The sequence below is a fragment of the Agelaius phoeniceus genome, chromosome W, assembly GCF_051311805.1.
Source record: "Agelaius phoeniceus isolate bAgePho1 chromosome W, bAgePho1.hap1, whole genome shotgun sequence".
Taxonomy (NCBI): Eukaryota; Metazoa; Chordata; class Aves; order Passeriformes; family Icteridae; genus Agelaius; species Agelaius phoeniceus.
Genome location: NC_135301.1, coordinates 12,040,675 through 12,064,422, shown reverse-complemented (window position 1 = coordinate 12,064,422; position 23,748 = coordinate 12,040,675).

Sequence of the window (23,748 nt, the reverse complement as noted above, 5' to 3'; positions counted from 1 at the left end):
GGAATAAATGAGAAAGCATATCAAGTCGAAATGCAAAAATAAAAAAGGTTTTTAAGGACAGCTTTTTAGAGGGAAAAGAAGAAAGTCCAACTAAATAGATAAACAAACTTAAGAGAATTAGGGAAATGGTCATCAGCAAGCGGAAGATCTGAAAATCTTTGAAGAGATGGGCACAGAGGAGGAATAGGGAGGTCATAAGCTCTATTTTTTTTGGAGGGCAAATACCATCTGGAGCCTGTGATAACTTTAAAAGTGGGTCCCCAAGAAGAAGAATTGGAATTTGTAATAGACACAGGGGCAGAGAGAAACTGCCTGTTAAATATTCCAAAAGGTTATAGTGTGAGCAAACATATAGTGAAAGTAACAGGGGCAAAAGGAGAAAGTTTTACAGTTCCAGTCATTAAAGATGTGGTAATTGAGGGGGAAAACTAAAATTTGGATGAGAGATGTCTTATTGGTCCCAGGGGCAGGTAGCAATTTATTGGAGAGAGTCTTACAAGTGCAATTAGGAATAAGCGTTATACCGGAAAATGACAGCTAGTTTTAAAATTAGGCCAAGAAGATAAAGAAAAAAAAAATCAACAAAGTAGTTTGGGCTGGGAAGGAAATAGGGGAGGATTAGATATTGACCCCATAAGAGTTACAGTTGAGAGAGAAGATTGTCCCATACATGTACATTAGTATCCTGTATCTTTAGAAGGACGGGAAGGTTTGAAGCCAGTAATAGAAGGACTAATAAAGGATGGGACATTAGAACCTTGTATGTCTCCTCATAATACCCCTATTCTCCCAGTAAAGAAGTCCAGTGGGAGTTATAGACTAGTACAAGACTTAAGGGAGGTTAATAAAAGAACTCAGACTCGCTACCCAGTGGTACCAAATCCTTATACTCTTCCAAGTCCCACCCCAGCATCAGTAGTCTATTGCAGTAGATCTTAAAGAGGCTTTTTGGGCTTGCCCACTAGCCAAGGAGAGCCAAGATATTTTTGACTTCAAATGAGAGGATCCAAAAAAAAACCCAAAAAAACCCTGGGAGAAAGCAGCAATTAAGATGGACAAAATTACCACAGGGGTTTACAGAATCCCCAAACTTATTTGGGCAAGCTTTAGAAACAATACTACTAGATTTCCCTACTCCTCCTAGAATACAAATTATCCAATATGTCGATGATCTTCTACTATCTGAAGAAGCTGAAGTTGAAGTGAGAGAAGCTACTATATATCTTTTGAATTTTTTTGGGTAAAAGAGGACTAAGGGTATCAAAAAGGAAACTGTAATTTGTAGAACCAGAGGTAAAATATCTTAGACAATAAATAAAATTAGCGGGAAACCAAACCATGAGAAAATTGCAAGAGAAAATTGCAAGAATTTTATCCCTTCTCCCTCCCTCTTCAAAGAGGGAGATAAGAAAATTACCTAGATTATTGAAATTATATAGATTATAGATTGAGGGGTACACACAGGCAGTAAAATTTGTGTATGAAAAATTGACAGAAGGAGATGATATAAAACTGACCAAGGAAGATATTGTTAAATTAAAAGAGTTGAAGTTAAAACTAGCCTAAGTACCAGCTTTAAGCTTACCTTTGTCAGAAAAATCCTTTATCATTTATACATAAATACAGAAAATAGAGTAGCTCATAAAATTTTAATTGAGGAGTGAGGAAGAGCAAAAAATATCTACTAGCTTATATATCAGAGATGTTAGACCCAGGAAGCCACACCTAGCGAGTATGTATTTATGTTATAACAGCTCCTGCAATCCTAGTAAAAGAAAGTTGTAAGCTTACTTTTGGAAGTAAATTAGTTGAGCACACCTCGTACCATCTGAGGTGTGTTGAATCAAAAAAAAAAAAAGAAAAAAAAAAGGTAAGAAGAGAAGAAGGGTGGAGGGGGGCAAAAGGGAACCAAGGCATGCCCCCAGGGTCCCCATGCCCGTGGCTGTTCTCCCCTGCTCCGGCCCTGCAGCGAAGTGGCAGCAGCAGAGAGAAAGGTGAAGAACAGCATTGACAGCAAGGCTGTGAAAAGAGGGGGAGGGGGCTAGCACTAGAAGATAAAATCAAAGCAGAGATTGCTGAATCTACAAACATCACAAAGTGGTTTGTTTTTCTTAAGTAAGTAGGTTTTTTTTCTTTTTTCTTTTGTGTGTTTTGTTTGCTGTTAAAAATAAGAATTTTTTTCCTAAAGAATGGGTTTGTAAGGCTAAAACAATTAAATGCTGCCCAAAAAGTAAAAAGCACTAGATGTGATTGATCTCATGTTAAAATTGGTCTGGCCTTTCTTCTTTAACTAACTGTAACTCACAGAAAGAAGAATTTGCTTCGGCAACTATTAGCACAGCTGGATATAAGAAGAAGAGGCTGCTGTGGAGAAAGCTTTTAGCTAAACCCAGAAAGTTTGGAAGAAAAACGAATGGTAAAAGTTAATGCAGTATTGTCTTTCTTTTATTACTATGCTATTAAGAAGTCCTTTCCAGGTACTACTGAAGCAACAATCGGAATCACAGAAAGAGAGTGGATTCATGCCAGCAGAATCAAAGGACTTGTGAAGGAACCTGAGGAATGGACTATCACATTTAAACCAAGTGATACCAAACTGACTTTCCAATGGGGACTGAGTGGTAATAGTTTAGGAAAACCCAAATGATCCAAGAAATGTACAAAGAATAATGCCTAATTAAGAAATAAGACAATGCTTATATCACTGGTTTCAAGCACTGCCTGAATAAAACATCACCTTGGGGGAGGAATACTTCAGATAGAAGGATCAAGACTGTTTTTGTATTCTGACCTTAGCCTGTGAATTGTACAGGGGAGAAGGGGAATTACTATCTCCATCAGTACCATACTGTAAACTTTATTTGATTCATTCAGATACTGGACATGCTAGCTGGGTTATGCATAAATGCTTGAATTGTGGGAAAAATTAGTATTGTAGTTCACAAAATTTATGCTCTTATTCCAAGAAGTGTTAAAGTAATAACTTAGTTTTGTGGATGGGAATTATTAGTGCCTGTTGAATGAGAGATACCTGAGGAACGGTGGGAGACCACAGTTAAAGGGTGTAAAAAAGAATTTGCCTGGAAATTAGTTAAGAGAAAGTGACAAAGAAATAGAGGGCAAGACCAGATTGGCCTCTGTATTTTGCCACCAAGAAGATGAAATACACCTGCTGTGAGTTGCAACCTCACAGGCATGGGACGTGAGAGTATAAGCCATACTGGACCTCTGTTATTCCTGTTTCTGGCACTCGTTTGTTGTCTTTTCCCTTTCGAGATACCAGCAAGATGGTGTCACAAATGCAACAGAAAGCATCACATAGAAAGAAACCAAAGTTCCTCTTTTATTACACACACCTATGACAACAGCCACTGTTATAACCCATCCAAATGAAGAATCTGTAGGCAATACGGAGAAAATTATTTGATTACAAGAAACTTCGGAAAAAGTGGTAATAGATTTGGAATTGAATGTCCAAAAGGAGAGAGATGGATTTGTTTTACAGTTAATCTTAAAGATACAGTTCAGGATTCGGTAAAAAAACAAATAGTAAACAAAAAGGTAAAACCAGCACAGCAATTTAACTGTGTATTGACCCGAAATTATCTGTTGAGTCGTATTACAAGAGTCCAAGCAGTTATAGAAATGATAGCAAATAAAGCCGCCCAGGCATTAGAGTTAATATCAAGTCAGCTAAGCCAAACAAAAACTGTAGTGTATCAGAATAGGTTGGCTTTAGACTATTTATTGGCAAAAGAAGGGGGTGTTTGTGGAAAGATTAATATATCAGATTGTTGAAAATTGATGACCACAGAAAAGTCATTCTAGAAAAAGCAAAAGAAATCAAAGAGGAAAAATATATAATAAGCCAGGTACCAGTCCAAAAATTAGAAAACAATGTTAAAACCTAGCTGGTGGAGTAATGTATTAAAAGAAATTAGGATTTTTCATTTTATGTGTTAAAACTCTTTTGATATTTCTTCCTTGTGTAATCCCCTCTTTTATTTTGCCAGCATAGTCCAGAAGATGCAAGTAGATAAGAAATATTGCTCAAGTCAAATGATTTACAAAGAATAAGAGTGGGGATTGTGAAAAATGCATGTATTTTATGATTGGCTTTTTGCAAATATTAAAATGAATATTATATCTGTTGTGTTAGAAAATAATGCTGCATTAATTCTCTTAAGTACTGTGTTAAATATAGTTTTAGGTTATAAAAAATGTTAAAATAGAAACAATGCTATGAAGGATACTTTTTTAAAGAAAGGACTCGCAGCGAGATAGCAGCCACACGACACCTAAATCTTTCAGAGGAAAAGAATTTATTGCCCTCTTATCAGAAGAAACTAACTTCTTCCCGCCTCGAACGCGCTGTTAGGATTCGGAGGAAGAAGTTGACGATGACCAGACAGAATCCTGTATTTGAATGGAATTTATGCATCATGTATGAAGTGTATGAATATGCAACAGGCTATTGTTCTTAAGGGTTAATCCTTTGTTAATGGGTGTCCTTTTTCGGGCTCGTGCTGCCCAGAAAAAGGTACCCGGATATCCGTAACTCTTTGTATTTGTTGTCTCATATTGTCCTAATTCAAATTGTCCAAATTGTTAGTACTCTAATTGTATTACTATTTTATAACCATTTTATTACTATTAAACTTTTAAAATTTTAAAAACAAGTGATTGGTGTTTGTCACACTATGGATATAGGACTCCAATCTATCTACTGAACCGGCTGATCAGGTTGCAGGCAATGGTGGAAACTGTGTCGAATCACACCTCAGTAGCCCTGGATTTGTTGAGTCAGCAGCACACTCAGGTACGAGCATTTATGTACCAGAATCTAATAGCTTTAGACTATTTTCTGGCCGAAGAAGGGGGAGTGTGTGGAAAATTCAATGAATCAAAATGTTGTATCGAAATTGATGATTATGGAGAAACCATAAGAGGATTGGCAGCCGAAATTAAGAAAGTGGCCCATGTTCCAGTTCAGAAATGGAAATCGATCTTACCATCATACTGGTGGGACAGATTATTTGATGGGGCCTGGTGGAACAAAATAATGGTTTTTGTGCTGTGTTCAGTAGCAGGAATCTTATTCCTCCTATGTCTAATTCCTTGTTTTATTAGACTGATACACTCCATGGTACAGGGTATGCAGATAGCTGTAGTGCCCGTGGACCTGGAGTTGGCTTCCGGAAACAACATGTCCAAGATCATGAGCCTGGGAGAAGCGAAGTGTGCAAGCAATGCTGCCAAGGTCTTGGCAAAATTTGAGAAACAGGTCAAAACAAATGGGAACAATTATAATGGTTATCAAGGAATCCCGCAAGGAGAACATGGAATGAGAATTTGATAAAGCTCTCTCTTTGTAGGAGACCCTTAAAGGTGGAGGGTAGAAGTAGGAAATAAATAGATATTAGTAATTTCGGATATAGAGGGAGCATGAATTAATGTGTTTATATTGAAGGGGAGGGATTGTAATATATGTTAGAAATAATTCATGCTATAAAGGAATGTATTTTATAAAGATTGTGAAATCCCAACGAGTCTCTGACCACAAGAAGCCTGAGAGGCGGATGTCTATTCAAACTCCAAAATTCCTGGAGTCAGCTAGATAATGATCAGCCTTTAGCCCAAGAATAGACGCACCCAACGCAATGATCACAGTATCCCGAGTCATCGGAAACCACCTAAGAGCGATCATCGGCCTGCTGATAACATTGATCAAGATAGCCGAAGTCACCAGAAAAATACATGTGAATATGTGACTTCCTGGGATTCGATCAATGCTGGCTATCAACTAGGAGACGGTCATTGTCCAGCTCTGCACAGTGAAAGAACCAACTATGAATGTGAAGAGTTACAAAAGAAACTGGGACTCCTTCGCCTCGGGCACAATAAACTGTATAAAACATCTCCGCTAGAAGCGACTCTCGTGAATGGGGGGGGGGGGGAGGGGGGATTTGATGCGATAGAGGTCAGATCCAGGTTCACCCAGCCCCGATCCCAGGCTCGACACTGTCTCTTTGGCTGTGGTGTTTTTGAGGACCATATTTTGGTCATGGAAAAAGATAAATAAATCTTTTCGCATTTTTGATAATTTAGCTTTTGATTGATCATTTATAACACTGGTCTGGCAAAACCAGTGTGCCTCTTAGAAGAAACATTGGAAAGGAAGAGGAAGAAGCCACATTTCAGGCTCCCTTAAGACAGGCTATAAGCAGAGTCCTGTTTTAATGAACACCTTAGAAGGGAAACCAAGTCAGGATATTGTGAGTAGATAGTGCCACAGGGGTAAGTGAGATAAGATCTTTCTTCCAGCCTTTGAAATATGAATTGGGAAAACACTGTGGTTCATCAGTTTCTCTATTTGCCAAATTCTCCTTAGAAGAGTCAATTGCAATTTTGCAGAGTGGGGAGAATAGCAGATAACTTAAGAGGGTGTTCTATATTTAATTTTAAAAATACATTCTCCTGCATCCCCATAAATAAGAAAGGCCAAGGACTCTGCTGTTTAGTGGAAGAATCCTGAAACAGGGAAAAGGAGCCAACTCACTGAGACAGTCCTACCTGAGGGTTTAAAGAACAGCCCAACTATGTTCAGAAATCAGCTGGCAAAGGAACTAGAGAAGGCAGCAGCTGACAATTGCTGCATTCAACCAGCAGCCAAGAATTGCTTCATCTAACAGTTGCATACAACTCACTGTAAGTTTGTCTTGTGAACATTGACGACAGGTATTTCATGCCATGTTACTGGAACAGGGGAATGTTATTTTGAAAACATTTGATGACAATCCTGGTATGTCTCTGTTCCTGACACTAACTGATAATGTATCTGAGTATGACTGTTTACAGACCATCAAAGAAGCCTATTCCAGAAGACCAGACCTGAAGGATGTGCCTCCAGAAGATCCAGATTGGGAGCTGTATGCAGACGACAGCAGCTTCGTGTGAGATGGCAAACAAATGACAGCTTATACAGTGACAACCACAGATAAGGTAATGGAAGGCAAAGGACTTGCCATCAGATATGTCATTGCAGAGAACTGAACAGATTGCATCAATGGAAAATCTAGAACTGAGTGAAGGAAAGAAGGTAAAAATATGGACTAATTCTGAATATGCATTTAATGTTGTGTATGTCCATGAAGTCATCTGGAGGGAAAGAGGACTGCCAACTGTTCAAGGTAATGGGATGAAACATACTGAACACATCCATGCACTGCTACAGAATATTTGGATGTCTAGAGAAGCAGCTTTTATGCATTGCAAAGTTCATCAAAATGGGGAAACAACTCCCAAACTAGAGAATAATTTTGCTGATGAAATAGTAGTGGGGAGGGTGGGAGGGAGGCAAAAAAGGGCATCTTAACAGTGGTGCCATTGAAGGAAATTGATCTTTCAAGGTTTGCCCCAAAGCACTGATGCCCGAAAGATAGGTTGGAAATAAATCCTCATAGACCGATGTCTATACAGCAGGTATTTGTTTATTTCAGCGCTGGAGGTGAGGGGGATATCTCCACTTGATTCACCCACCTTTGTCAAGTGCTGTGGTATATTTATACAGTAAGTATTGCTCAGTGTCACTATGTCACTACAACATCATCAAATACGTGCCGGAACTAATTTACATAGTATGATCTCATGGTTATTAGATAGTTCTTTTGCACTGCGCTTGCACCTCCCCAATTTGGGGGTCATCGGGGGTCTTTGATGAAGGCTTCCAAGGTCTTCTTTGCATCTGAGCTTTTCAACTTTGTCTTCAGAACATGTGCAGTTATGGTGTTCCTGGGTCTGTCTGGTCCTAACTGGTCTAAATTCTTTATTTTGTGGTTAATTGGCTTTACATTTTCCAATTTCTCAGTAGTACTATACTTATCTATCTCTAAAGCTATCCACCTGGTGAGTTTTTTCTTCTTTTTTGTCTATTCAGCATTAAGCAACTAGTTAACTATATACTAGCCATTACATTGTATTGAAAGTTATTTATATCAGGTTATATAGGTGTCAGGTTATATAGATATATAAAAAGTCATAATTTAGGTTATATTGATATCAGATTATATAGATATATCAGGTTATATTAATACCTTATAACTCAAGCTATATAAGCACCTTGTAACTTTGACCTAAGTTATATAGGCATCAGCATGAAAGTGAATGGACTATTACACCAGAGGGACAGATTGTAGTCCCACTGCAGCAACAACATAAAAGCACTCATAGGGGAACAAAGAACCTTTTGAAACATCTGTAGGCAGTAGTAATAGAAAGAGAAATGACAGATACTGTACAGTCTATTACAAGCAAATGTGAAATCTACTATAGAAACAACCCAAACATGAGCAAAAGAATTGTGTTAGCAATAACAGAGGCAGGGGATGTTCCTGGAGGTTATTAGCAAATAGATATGGGTATGTATTGGTGTTGGCTGACATCTTTTGTGGATGATCTGAGGCTTATCCTTGTTGCACTAACACAGCAAAAGAAGTGGTGAGTTTTGTTCAATCATATAATTCCAAGGTTTGGGGTTCCTTTGGGGTTGGTCCCCCGGTGATCGGGGATGCTAGTCAAATGTTGAGAATTGCTTGGGATCTGCAAATTCTCTACATACCCCAGACAAGTGGTAAGGCTGAACATGTGAATGGAACCCTCAAAAAAACCCAAAACTGTGTCCACCCCACGTAGGGGTGGGCATTTTGCATGCATTTTCTATATCTGCCCCTGGAGGCCTCCAATAAAACCAACCTTTACATTACCTCCTACAGGAATGTTATCTCAAAAGTGTGTTGTTTCATTTTTAGGTTCTTTAAGGCATCACCCCAACCTGCGACTGCCTGAGATTTAAGAGCATTCTTGGGTATGGCTGGATGATGCAGATTTTGGGTCTCGAATTATGGATTTTTGGTCAAACCATTCTATGAGCTTTTAAAGGAGGCCCCAGAAGGACCTTTGATTTGGACTCCTGAGAGTGAGCATGCATTCCATAACTTAAAGATAGCCCTGATGTCCCCACCTGCCTTAGGACTCCCAGACTTAACAAAGCCCTTTGAGCTTTTTATGCAAGAACAACAGCACCTAGCCCTCAGAGTTTTAGCTCAGAAGGTAGGAGACTTCAAGAGGCCTGTGGGGTACTTTTCAAAACAACTTGACAAGATCAGCCAAGGATGACTCAGATGGCTGCAAGCCATTGCAGCGACTGTTTTCCTCATACAAGAAGCCAGGAAATTGACTTTGGGACAAAAGATAGTAGTGTACAATTTGCACACCATAACTACTGTATTAGGCCAAAAAGGTGGGCATTGGCTTTCCCTGAGCTGCATGCTGAAATATCAGTCTGTTCTACTGGAGCAAGAAGATGTGGAGTTGAAAGTAACCATATTGGTAAATCCAGCCCAATTTCTGAATACACCAATGCAAGGAGAAGAGTATCTAACCCATGATTGCTTACAGACAATTGAGCAAGTTTATGCAAGCCAACCAGACCTACAAAATGCACCCACTGAAGATCCAGAGTTCTTTACAGACAGAAGTAGCTTTGTGAAAGATGGTGTCATGGTTTGACACTGGCACAATGCCAGTGCCCCCATGAGGATACCTTCTCCCTGGTTTCTGCTGTGAGATGTGACTAGGAATAAGGAAAGCAGGCTTCTACTTGGAAATAAAGAAAACAAAACTTTATTAACTATACTACAACTATAGATAAAAAAGAACACACACAGGGAAAATGAAAACTTTACAAATACATTTCCTCCTCCCCCCACTAAATTTCTAATACAATACATCTATTCCCCAAAATCACCAACTCTTGGTCTAGCACCACCCTTCAGACAATTAATTTTCAGTTCATCAAGAGGAGAGGAGTCTTTCTTGTACCATGGGCTTCCCCTGGAAACACAGTTGAAGCCTTGTGTGTTTTCGTGTCACTCATGGCACCGCCCGGAGTACATCTGCCGTCGTGACCTCTTCATTTCATGTCCAGTGCTCTCACCACTGAACATGGACTAGAGCTGCTTCTAGGGTTGTCTTTTTAAGGATGCTTTGTCCCGTTCTAAAAAGAGCACAGTCTCTCCTTTGGGACACCTGTCCCCCCCATATTTTTTCACCCCCTGGGGCCGAGGAGTACCAACACTGAACCCTCTTGGTTCTGAGACATTGCCTCCCCCTAGATGCAGTCTTTGTATCACAAGGAACATAGTTCTGTCCATAGCTGTACAAAAAGAGTCCAGCAAAAGCCACTCCATCATCTCTTCCCACTAAAATTCTTCTCTATTCTTCCACTATCTCTTGCTTGCCCAGACCTCTCTCACACTTGCACATTTTCTTCTTCCATTTCATCTCTATCTCTCTTCTAAGAAAAGGTTAATGTTCTGCAAAGTTTTCATTGTCCAAAAAGGAGTTAAAAGCTCCTACAAGCGGCCGGCTGCACCCCCCCTTCTTCTCCTTCCCAGCCGTGCTGCCGGCACAGGCCCATGTTTATCAAGTTTCAAGGTTACAGTCTCAGGCACAGGCTGTACTCTCTCTCTCTCTCTTGAGAAGGCTGCCCGATGCCTCCTGGTGCTTCTCCCACCCTTCCATCCTCAGGGGCCTCTTCACCTCCCCTCTCGGTCCAAGCCTCAGCCTACCTCACCCAGACGCATGGCTCCCCTCCCCCGCCCAGCAGCAGCAGCTGGACGGGGGAGAGATCCAAACTCATCCCTCACCGGAACCCAAGAGAGCCTCCCAGGGGAGAGCTCTGCTTTTAACCCCGTGTTCTCAGAAGCAGATCCATGTCTTAATGGCCACAGTAAATGCCAATATTAAAATCTGAATATCCATTAGCCCAACTATAGCATCCTAAAAAACACATTTCCTGTCAAACCACCACAGATGGAAAACAAAAAGCTGACCATGCAGTAGTCAAGCCAATGAAGACAATAGAAGCTGCACTGCTGCCCATGTACACCTCAGTTACGAAGAGCCCTGGAATTGGCACCAGGAAAGGGAGTAAACATATTGTGTGGAAAATCACAATATGGAAAACCCCTGGAGGCCTCTAATAAAGACCAGTCTTTATGTTACCTCCTATACTAATATTATCTTGAAATTGTGTTGTTTTATTTCTAGGTTTGATAAGGCATCACTGGATGGGATTGCTCTTCAGATCTGGTCTGCCAGAAAACACTTGTTCAATGGTTACCAGGCAGTCACAGTACAAAGGTCTCTAAGCTTCTTCTGAAGCCTGGAGAAACATGTCGGAGTTTAAAGTAGTCATTACCTTAAGCCCAACATTGTCCTGCTCCAGTAGGATGACCTAGTATGTCAGCATTTTGCTGGTGATATCTAATGTCCTCCTTTTTGTTCCAAACCATTTATTACCACGTGGGGTACATTGTAGTAAACCCCATAGATTTAGGAAAAGCACCATGGAGAATATGAACAATAGGAATGCTGAAACAGCAAAAGAAAATTCCTATTTCCCTGTCCTCCACCCTTGACCTATCTCTGTAACCCTATAAGGCAATGTCATGTTAACCCCTTACCCATTGGTCAAGCTTGGATCCTTTCCAACCCTATAAAAGAAGCATACTGTACCCCATTAGGAGAGAAAGAAGAAGAGCAGAGACCCTTCATGGACCTCCCCAAATAAAGCCATCTCCGTAGAACAGCCTGCGCCTTCTCCTTCTCCTCTCTCTCCATCTGCTGCAGCCTCAAGCCCGGGGCACCACTACCTAGCAAGCAAAGCTGAAATTCTGAGAGCTTGCTAATCACTATAGAGCTGAAAATCACCATGCTTGCTAGATGGTAGCCCCGCGGTGTTGGCATGAGTGAGCTAGCTTCGGGCACCCGGTCCCTACCCAGGGACTGAGCTCCTGAGCCCTATTGCTCTGCTTTATGATAAGGCCAAAACAGAGGCTTTATTAGTACATATCAGCTTTTGCGCTTCTCTGCAGTTACCACTGCTCTCAGGTATCCAGGTCATCCTTTACTTGCATTGTCCAATTGTTTAGACAAGCTGCTTCCATGACCCCAAATGCTGCACCAGTACCCTCAGTGCCAGGTGCATCCTTTCATGCACAAATAACTCAAATGGTTTGGTTTAAGTGTGGGAGTTCCAATGTAGGGGTTGGCATTAAGGTTCTTTCAGGGCTTTCCAGGCCCTCTGACTCTCAAGAGTCCATACCAAGTATTTTCAGTGGAGGACCATACAAGGGTTTTGCCAGTACCCCATAATTGGCAATCCATAACTGACATCATCTGGCCATACCTAAGAAAGGTTGTAGTTCTTGGCTCCAATGTCTGACAAACAGCTGCTTTTCAGCTGCTTCCCAAGCTTCTTTTTCCCTGCGAGATCTCAAAACTAAAATATATTACCGCTTCTTTGCATATTTGTGCCATTTTTTTTTGACACCCTGTATCCAGATTGTCCCAAGAAATTTAATAGACTTACAGTGGCACTGAGGCACTTAGCTTCAGTTATGATTGCTGGCAGAATACTTTCCAATTATTTTTTTTAGCACAATTCATGTTAGTTGTGGCCTTCCACCCAGTGTTTGGATTCCCCCACTGAAAGGCAAACAATTTCTAACTACCTGAGTCAAGGTATTACGGAAAAAAGCATCCCTAAGACTGAGCACCATGAACCATTTGTATTCCCCTTTCAGTGTTGTCAAGAGTGTGTGCAGATTAGCTACTACTGAATGAATATCAGGTAGCATTTTATTAATGACCCTTACATCTTGTACTAATCTATAACTGGTAATATGGGTGTGTTATACTCTGATTTACACTCTTTAAATAACCCATATTCTAAAAATTTTTCTATAAGCTTCTCCAACTTTTTCTTTGCCTCCCAATTAATAGGATATTGTTTTTGCTTTACTCGTTTGCCTTCAGGTTTGAGAGTAATCTTCACTGGTTTGGCCACCTTTGATCATCCAGGCATCTCAGTTGCCCATACCAACAGGGTTACAGCATTCTCTGCCTCCTCTGGGATTTCTTCCAACTTGTCTGATTCCTGTAGCATTAAATCTTTGCCTTGACAGCTTTTGATTGTGGTGTTTGAATTTGGTTTTTCCCGTCCTGGAAAGTTATTTGCGCATCCAATTTTCCCAATAAATCTCTCCCCAACAAGGGTGTTGGGCATTCAGGCATATAGAGATTAGTGTTTCCCACACTGTTTTTTAAAATTTAAATAGTAATAGTTGTAAAAAAGGCCTGTTCTCTTTCCTCCCTGTTGCACCCACAACACTTACAGGTTCTGAGCTAAGTTTTCCTCTGCATGTATTCAGTACTAAGTTGTTCTTGTATCAATTTTAAAAATTTACCTTTTAATTTCCCAGTGATAATGTAACCAGGGGCTCAGCTGAAGATTATTCCCCTGGTCCCCTTCAGGGGAATTCTTAACCTTCACTTAAGGTCTTAAGCTTGATGACTTGAAGATCCAGGTTTAGGTTTTCTGTCTGATTTCCCCTGGCTTGGAGACAGTCCCTTTTCCAATGTCCCCTTTCTTTACAAATTGCCAAATACACTTCAGTCACCAACTATCACAACACATACTGCCAAATATACTTTCATCCACTAATTAATACATATTACCAAAGTATACTTTAGCCACCAATTATTATAATATCCAATCAATTGTTTCCAAGTGAGGGGGGTCCTGAGTTTTAATTGTGGTTTCAAATTCTTTAGCAGCTCTATCCAGATTTTCCCTATAAACTCCTCCCACCTTTCTCCATGACATTGAATCCTCTATTAAAAATGGGGGTTTTACTCTTACTGGACCGTGATTCCTGACCGTGTGCTGGAGGGGAGCCATCACAACTTTCCCTCCCCCCCTATTCTTCGCTGCAGAGCAATCATCAGCTCTGAATCCTTCTCCTCTTGCCTGCACTTTAAACGCCTCTGTCCTATGATGCATGCAGAACAACATCTATTCAACCCTTTGCCTTTCTTTTCCTTTTCAAGTGATAAAATTAATGGATCTTGGTGGTCTTCCCACATTCCTTTTGCCCATATGGATGATTTCTTAGGGTGAAAACCAAGTCAACATAAGGAACATCATCCCACTTATTTTCCCTTCTACAAAACAACATTAATAGCAATATGGTGTTATACTGTAAGATTCTATCCTTAGGCCACTTCTCTTGATCTTCCATTGCGTAAAGTGGCCACCACTGATTACAATATTTTATAGGTTTTTCTCATGTAAGGGGATAACCCCCAATTTCTTTCCAGTGTTTCAAGATACATTCCAGCAGTGACACCTGTGATACCTCTTTTGAGGTTTTGTTTCCCATTATAACCAATTACCATTTAGGAGCTCCTTAGAAGGGACTCTAACCCTTCCCTTTTCCTACTTTAGGTACCATTAAACCAATCCCTGCGTAGCTTTTGCTGCACCTTACAGGGAGGTTAACAGTTAACACCTTTAAAGTAAAGTAAAGACTACCTTTATCTTACCAGGGGTCTTACTCTGATTTCCTTCAGACCAGTGATCAAAGGTTTTCCCTGAGAGTCCCTTGGTGCCACAGCTGGAGGTCTTGTGATCCCTCAGATCTGTTGAAATTCAGGAGTATGTTCCACCTGGGTTGCCAAAACTGTTACCAAAAATTTGGTAAAATAAAAACAACTCCTTAGCACCAATGTATCATTAAGAAGCAGGCATTCTTTAATCGGCCAGACGCACAGAGAGATAGCTCCTCCTAAAGCTGTGCATGCTGAGTACAGGAAAGTTTCTGTTTATGTACTGTATTTTACTTACATATTCATTGATTGTCCCAGAATAAACATACATGTGATAATAGTTTCCCTGAAATCATTAATATATTTTCCCTCCCCTTTATGCATGCGTTCTTCTGTCCTGGGGATCTCTCTGGTGGTTCCTAGTAGTCATGGACCCCAATGTTACAGCTGACATAATTGACTTGGGAGGGCACTGGGGCTGGTGAACTTCCAGTTCTCCTTACACAATGGGCATTGTGCAGTTCCATAGGCCAGTGGTTTCAGAAGAACAAACATTGTATTAGCTCACCAGGTATAGACAATTTATCATCTGGTGTGGGAAATGGAAAGATAGAAACTTCCACAGAGCCAGGAGGGTTTGATCTGCAGCCTTGGAAGGAGCATGGATTGATGAAAAAATAAAGTACACAGACATTAGGTAGAAAAATCATAAACTTATGTTTCTATAGTTGTAAGTAAGAATATACCTTAAGTAAGAAACTGTATTGGGTAAGATGGTGAAGGGTCTATAGTATAGTAATTTATTGGTATAGAGTAAGTTAAGAGTTTAAGAGTTATAATAGAAGCATGTGTGTATAAGTGTGATAATAGCCCATTGAGTAAAAGTATCTGCAGTGCAGTAGAAGTGAGTAAAGGTGATAGGTTAGAAAAGCAAAATAAACCTTGTGGTGACTGTCTATTGAATTAGAAAGTTATATATTGTCCTATAATAAAGAACTTGTGACTACTTTGATCTATGGCTGACTGCTTGCTCCTTTAAAATCTCACGGTCTCTGAGACTGATGTTTATCTGAGCAATAAATCATTCTTAGCCCAACGATGGTCCCATTCCTTCATTACAAAGCAGCAATAAGGATAATCTGGTAGCATTTTCTTTGAATGTTCTAGTAATTCTATTTTTCCTGAAGACTGGGGTAGTGTCTTGGGTACAGAGGCAAGGGAGTGGAGTTTTCAGTGCTGTTTATTCAAATATCATTTATGTCTTAGTCATGGGCATGGTTTTGGCAGGCGAGATTCCATGGCTGGAACCAGAAGGGAGTTAATTTTGTCTGGCTCGCTCCAGTGAAGGTATCAGCAGACCTTGGCACTGCATGCCTGGCGGTTCTCCTCCCATTTCCCATGCCTCTAGGATGCTTCTGCAGGGCAAGGGGGTTGAGAAGAGGCAGCAGAGCTGCTCCTGAGCTATAGTATAACAAGGTGCCCCCAACCAGGGAATGATTTGCATCTGACTCCAAGGCTTTGGAATGCTGAACACTCGCTTTATTAAAACTATACTATATTACATTACAACTATATTAAAAAGAGATACTATACTATACTATACCATACTATACCATACTTACTACTAACTGAAAAAACTTGTGACTGTCTGCAGACCGACAGTCCACACAGCTTGGACCTGATAGGCTAATTAACATAAACAATCTCCACCAGAATCCAATTACCAAATTCCTTCAGGTAAACAATCTTCCCAACACATTCCACATATGCAAAACAACAGGAGCAGCAAGCAGAGATAAAAATTGTTTTCCCTCTGTGCTTCTCCAGGAAAAAACCTGAGAGAGAGAATCATGTCTCTCTCTGTTCAGAGAATGTGAATGCCACACCGAGCCACAGTGCTGAAGTGACAGCTCCAAACCACAATCTGGACCAATGGGGCCAGGGCACAGTTTTCTAAGATCATCAAGTCCAACTGTTAACCCACACTGCCATGTTCACCACTAAACCATGTCCAAGTGCCACATCTACATACCCCCTGAACACTTTCAGGGATGATGGCTCCACCACTTTCCTGGGCAGCTTGTTCCAATGCCTGACCACCCTTTCAAGTGAAGAAAATTTTCCTAATGTCTAATCTAAACCTCCTCTGGCGCAACTTGAGGTCATTTTGTCTTGTCACTTGTTACCTGGGAGAAAAGACCAACCCCCACCTTGCTACAACCTCCTTTCAGGTATGAGCTGCTTTATTGCAAACAATATTTATCAGTAAAGGACTACAGTTAGCCCAGAGATGGAAGGAGGAGAAAGATGGTTGTACAATAAAAGGCATTTTGCCTGGGTTGTAGATGTCCTGGATTCAACTGCTACCTCTACAAGATTTTCAGCATAACATAGAGCATCTCTTTTATGCTGCTCCTATCTCTTTCCATCTACGTAATAAAATAATAATGCTTATTTTTAATTGCTTTTTATGGCATGACCTACAAAATACATTGTTCCTCAGGAAGGCAATAAAAATGTTCACAAATCAGCTTGAGATAGGAGTGTAAGTAAATTCAGTAATGAGAAATGCTCAGATCTTACAGAAATAAAAAATATCAAGACACTGATGAGGATCTTAGAAGGTTTTTTCCATCTGTAATTGCCCAGATGCCACAGCTACTTTGCTCTTTCCATTACCTTTTTCCTGACACAGGAATTCCATTAATTCAGTCACTTTGAATTTCCTATTCAGCCCACCATTTTATTGTAAAATGTGTAAAATTGCATGAAATAAGGGCTACCATCCAGTTTGAAAATAAAAAGAGAAACATCTGAGTCCAAATTTCCCGGAAAGTGAGATTTTAAATAATCTGGACAGCTCTCTAACACTTTCATTTTTTGTAAGGCATGTCCCACCTTTAGGGAGTGAACAGCAGAGGAAAAAGGTCAGCTGTGAAATTGGCCAACAACTCACCAATGTGCAGCTCCAGAAGCTCCAGAAGCTCCGCATTGCCCAGATGTTTGCAGTGCTTGATAGAAAAATTATATTGGGGGTCCTAGAGGGATTCCCTTCCCTTTCCTGCAGCTGCCCACCACTTTGAGACATGAGAACAGCTCAGCTTTCCCTCCTGCACCTTCAGGACTGAGTGATGGCCCTTCTCTGTCCACCTGGCAGTTTTAAAGGGACTCAAAATCTTTGCTCTTCACCCTTTGTATAAGCATTTTATGGCTCACTTGATGATAAATAACTAAAAAGGAGAGGAAGGAAGGTGAGAGGTGACAGATGGACAGCCAGATGGAAGACTCACATAACCTTTATTTCTTTGGCAGCCTAAACCAACCTCCAAGCCAGCAGTGAAAAACAGTTTTGAGGTCCAGCCCAGCTGTGATGCAATGTGACAGCACAAAGAGACAGGTGGCAATTGTGGCATGACGGGGCATCAACAAGCCCATGGTGCCATCCCAAATCTCAGCTGGGATCTACATTGCTGCTCATCAATGCACTAAGAGCTCAAACAAGGTCTTTAAGGAGTGAGATGACAAAATCTGCTGTGGAAGAGCAGCAGCTTAAACAGGTAAGGATGCGTTTAACAGAAAGGCAAGGCCATGCCTACACAAGATAAGAGATTTATATGTGTTAGTTTCCTCTCCCTGTCTCATAGAGATAGCTGGTTTAATAAAGCCTGTGAATCTGCAGCACAGTAAGCAAAATCATCCTGGAGCTGGAAAACTTCAGGTGCCCTGTGTGCAATGCATGCTGCACATCAGGGTGTAATATATATTATGAAATAATTCATGCTATAGAGAGAATGTATTTTATAAAATTGTGAAATCCAAACGAGTCTCTGACCACAAGCAGCCCAAAGACAGACACCTACTTGAATTCCGAGATTCCTGGAGCCGGCAGGAGAACAATCCGCAGTTAGCTTATGAATAGACGTGCCCAAGCGCGATGATCGCCGCTATCCCGAGTAATTGGAAGACACCTAAGAACGATCATCGCCCTGTTGATACCATCAATCAAGATAGCAAGAGTCGCCAGAAAGATACATGTGAATATTCGACTTCCCTGGACTTGATTAACACCGGCTATCGACCAGGAAACAGCGACTGTCCAGCTATGCACAGTGAAATAAACAGTCTTGAATATGCAGAGTTACAAAAGAAACTGGGACTCCTCTGCCTCAGGCATAATAAACTGTATAAAACAACCCCGCAAAAAGTGGCTCTTGTGAACGGGGAGGGATCTGATGCGATAGAGGTCGGATCTAGGTTCACCCAGCGCCAACCCCGGGCTCGACGCTGTCTCTTTGGCTGTGGTGGTTTTGAGGACCGTATTTTGGTCACGGAAAAAGATAAATAAAATATTTTCGCATTTTTGATAATTTGGCTTTCGATTGATCATTTATAACAAGGGTAACTCAAGGACAGCACTTTTAGGAGAAAGATTTGCAGCTGCTTTGACCTTGCATGCACTTAAAAATAAGCTGTTGCATTGTGATTTCAGGGTTTACTTTAGAAACCCGGTCCCTCCCCTGAAGATTCCCTCACAGGTGTGTCAATCACCTCTCCTTTCCCCTCCCTGACCCCTGCCGAGCACTGTCTGTCAATCCTGGAATTCCAGAAGGGCGTCGAGTGATTGGCAGATTCAAAGGATGCCCTCTACCCCTGGGGGGGGGGGGGGGGGGGGGGGGGGGCATTGGGCCATACAGGTGTCCTTTGTCCCTTAAGACCTCCTCCTATGTACCTGGTTGGTGGGCTTCCTACCCCTTCCCTCCCCCTCTCCGCGGGGTTAAAAGAGCCAGAAACCATGTGGTTCAGAGAGTTCTGTTGGAGCTGTTGCTGGATTCAGAGGCCTGTGGGCCAGAATAAAGCTCTGGATTGAAACCCTCCATCAGAACTGACTCCTTTCCTTCACCATCGCCTTAGAGCTCTGCCAGAGGTAAACCTGAGGAGTGAACCCTCTTAAGGGAGGGGGCTCCATCCCACCACCACCAGAGCTCCTGCAAGCCTGGACTTGTCTCCAAGCGCCCAGCTGCAACATCCAGCTAGCCAAAAGTGTCTCTTGGGTAAAACACCACAGTTGCCACTATTTGGTTCAGCAGCAAAGGCCAGACAAGCTCAGGCACATCCCGTCAGGCTATATTGGTAAATATTCCAATAATAAGCCATATGACTGTGCCCAACATATATAAATATTTTGTGGAGATGTAATTTTTTAACAGTAAATTTCTCACAATCAGCAGATGACCTAGCCATTACTTCCAACATAAGCAGGCAGGCTCAGCATCCCACCATGCATAAACCTTTGGTGTTGATGCAGGGGTCCCCCCGACGTGGGTGTAATTAGCACTGACTCCACGATGCAGAAGGCTGAACCATTGCTTTATTCTTCTATATTCATACTATTTTCTTAAGAAACCCGTAACCTCTTCCACCCTGTTCCATAAAGCTTTTACCTCATTGGTCAACCAACCAAAACACCACCACCCTTTGGTAAACAAATCTCCATAACACATTTCACATTTGCCTAGCAACAGGTGCAGCAAGTGGAGATAAGAATTGTTTTAATTCTTTCTCTGAGCTTTCTCACAGCTTCTCACAGCCTTCCCCAGGGAAAAATGCCTGGGAAGGCCTGTGTCTGCTCTCTGTGGCCAGAGAGCTGCTGCCACACTTTGGGAGCTCATGAAAGGCATATCTATTACTGCTGAGACAGATCTGGGGCTCTGTTCATATATAACTCAGTAAAAGTCCACATAAACTCACTAGACTTGTCCTGTGCACAAGCTAGTTTTAGGAAGACAGGTACACTAGACCTCTGCTGCCAATCTGGCACTCCTATTCCACATCAGGTTGAATGAGCTAAAACCCAAGGGATTGGGGCTACAAGGCACACAGACACACACAGACACACACAGATACACAGACACACACAGACACACAGAATCACAGACACACACAGAGACAAACAGACATGCACACACACAGACCCACACAGACACACACACACAGAGACCAACACCAACAGAAACACAGACACACACACACACACACACACACACACACACACACACACACACACACACAATCAGACACACACAGTGTGGTGGTTTGACAGGAAATATGTTTTCTGGGATGCTGTGGTCAGGCCAATGGGTGCTCAGATTTTAATATTGGCACCTAATGTGGCCATTGGGACATTGGGTCCGCCTCTGAGAACATGGGGTTAAAAGCAGGGCTCTCCGCCCTGGGAGGCTCTCTTGGGTTCTGGCAGGGAAACAGGTCAGACCTCTCCCCTGCCCAGCTGCTGGGCGGGGGAGGGGAAGCCATGCGGCCGGGTGAGGTAGGCCTGGGCCCTGAGGATGGAAGGGTGGAGGAGCACCAAGAGACATCGGGCAGCCATCCCCCCCCAGGAGAGAGAGAGAGAGCTGGTGCCTGTGCCACCTTGAAATTTGATAGCAGCCGGCTGAGAAGAAGAAGGGGGGGGGGGTGCAGCGAGAAGGTGCCCAGCAGGGCAGCCTGGGAGTTCTGGACAGGCAGAGACTGAGATTTTTAACCCTTTTCTTGGATGATGGAAACCTTACAAATGCTGATCCTCCTGGAGCTGAACGAGAAGAGAGATAGAGATAAGAGGAAATAGGCCACAAGAGAAGAATCTTAGGTGGGAGGAGGTGATGGAGTGGCCTTTGGCTGGACTTTTCTTGTATAGCCATGGACAGAACCATTTTTTTTTTCCTGTGACACAGAGACTGCATTTAGGGGGGAGGCAATGGCTCGGAGCAAAGGGAGTGCAGTGATGTTATGGGAGTGCATGAACAGAGACAACGGGTGAGGAGGGTGGTTAGTGCCCTCGATCTTCAGTGGAGGAGAAGATCTCTGTTCTTGAGACCCCTTGGCCCCAGGGGGTGAATTTGGGGGGGACAGGTGTCCCGAAAGTGAGAGACTGCTGTTTTTTTTTGAACTGGACAAAGCACCCTTAAAAGGAAAACCCTAGAAGCAGCTCTGGTCCATGGGCAGTGGTGAGAGCATTGGGCATGGAAGGAAGATGTCACGATGGCAAATGATCTCCGGGCGGTGCCACATGTGACAGGAAACACAAGAGGTCTCAACTGTGTTTCCTGGGGAAGCCTATGGCACAAGAGGGTCTCCTCACTCCTTGATTAACTGAGAATTGATTATCTAAAGGGTGGTGATAGACTGAGAGTTGGTGATCTGAGGGATGGATGTATTGGAAATTTGGTGGGGAGGAGGAGGAGATGTATTTGTGAAGTTTTCATTTTCCTTGTGTGTTTCTTTTTTTCCCTTTCCCTTGTAGTTTAGTTAATACATTTCTTTTTTTTTTATTTCTAAGTGGGAGCCTGCTTTGCTTATTCCTGGTCACATCTCACAGCAGAAACCAGGGAGAAGGTATTCTCATGGGGGCACTGGCATTGTGCCAGTGTCAAACCATGAAATTTCCTACAACTTCCTAAGCTACAAGTGGGGCAGAGGTAAGATGGAAAGGATGTTTTTTCTGTGCTGAGGGGAAGAGAGTGTTTTGCCAGTGGGCAGGGTCAGCACAAAAGACACAGACACCAACTTAAGGAATAAGTGTAATTTACTCTCATGTAAAACTTCAAAGAATTACAAAAGGATAAGCTAAGCAATGCACGTAATTATTACTACAAAAGATTGCTTAAAGTGATTAAGAAAGATACATCACCAGTTACCCTAGTACTTAACTATCATCCAGGGCTGCACATCAACTGGGGGAAGCTGTCACAGCGAAAGACTGGAGAACCACTCCCAGTAACTGGGAAATCCAGCAGGTGCATCCACCTACAGGCAAAGAGGCTTCTCTGACTTTGCGGTGAGAGGGTACTGTTTTTATACTCTTGAATAAACAAGCTACTATAACTTCTAGTGCAGGAACATCTGTTTTCATTCTCCTATTGGGTTTCTCCCAAAGCCTGGCCAGGGCTCAAGGAGGAACCAAGGGAATTGTCTTTGATCCTATATCCCCAAACAAGGCAAGATGTGGCCTTGTCCATTTTCTAAACATGGAAAGGTAAATACATGTTTTGCCAATGAGAGGATACATATATCATATTGCTAATAGTACTTTGTTAATGAGTGGATACATATAAAATTTGGTTGGAAGGTTCATCTAGAGGTCAAATTTGGCTCAGGGCCTGTTGTTAAGGCCTTGGTACTTCAGAGTCATAGAAAATAGAAAACAATTCAATTTCCATAGACTATAATATGTAGCAAAACAATGGTCTCCCTAAAACAGTGGGGGAAAATGGTATTGCTCCCTGGTCCTGGCTAACACCTGCTCCCAAAGAATCCTACTTACTATGTCTATAGCACCAGATCCACAATATCCAGCATTTCTCTCCCCTAAGTTCACACCAAGCCTAGGGAGGGGACAGTACAGGACTGTAGAGGTCTCAGCTCTGTTATAAAAAATATAATACAACCACGGAAAGAGTCACTGTCCCAGTGAGGGAATGTGCTGCCCATCCAGCAGGTCCAGAACTCAAAAGACTGATGGACACCAGAGATGCAAAACACCAAAGGGTTTCTTTTGTAATCTGCTCTCCTGGGTCCATTGGTTCTTAGAAGTGAAATTACAGCTGCTTCTAAACTACAGGAGACTGAAGCACTGACCCTACTTAGTCCTTGTCCTAGCATGACCAAGACAGTCCTAAAGAGAAACTGATCACAGAATTAAAGATTTCATTGACTACTGGAATGGCCAGACACAAAAAATGGTAAAAGTCCTTAAACCAAATAATTTTAAGCCCTAAATCAAAATCCCAGTATGAGTTCATCTTTCATGGCAGTTTATGTCATTTTGTATTTTTAACTTTGATTGATCATCCTGTCTGACTGTCTTTTAAACCCTCTATGGCAGCTATTGCATTTTGGTGAATTCTAACCAAATTTGCCAAGAGATTAAGGATCTCAAATAAAGGAAGTCATCACAAGTTTAATGAAAATCAGCTCTTGGGTGCAGTGTCCTCACTGATCAAAAGATTTCAACAGGAACTTAATGACTACTCAAAGGGTGGTAAAACACTCGCACAGGTTGCCCAGAGAAGCTGTGGCTGCCCCATCCCTGGAAGTGTTCAAGGCCAGGTTGAATGGAGCTCTGAGCAACCTGGTCTAATGGAAGGTTCCCTGGCCACGGCAAAGGGGTGGGAATGGAATAATCTTTAATGTTCCTCCCAACCCCAAACATTCTATGATTCTATGACTCTTGAGCCTGATGTACGGGCTTAGTACCAAAAACATACTCCTTTCTCAGCTGCCTCTTGGTAAGTGGTACTCAGG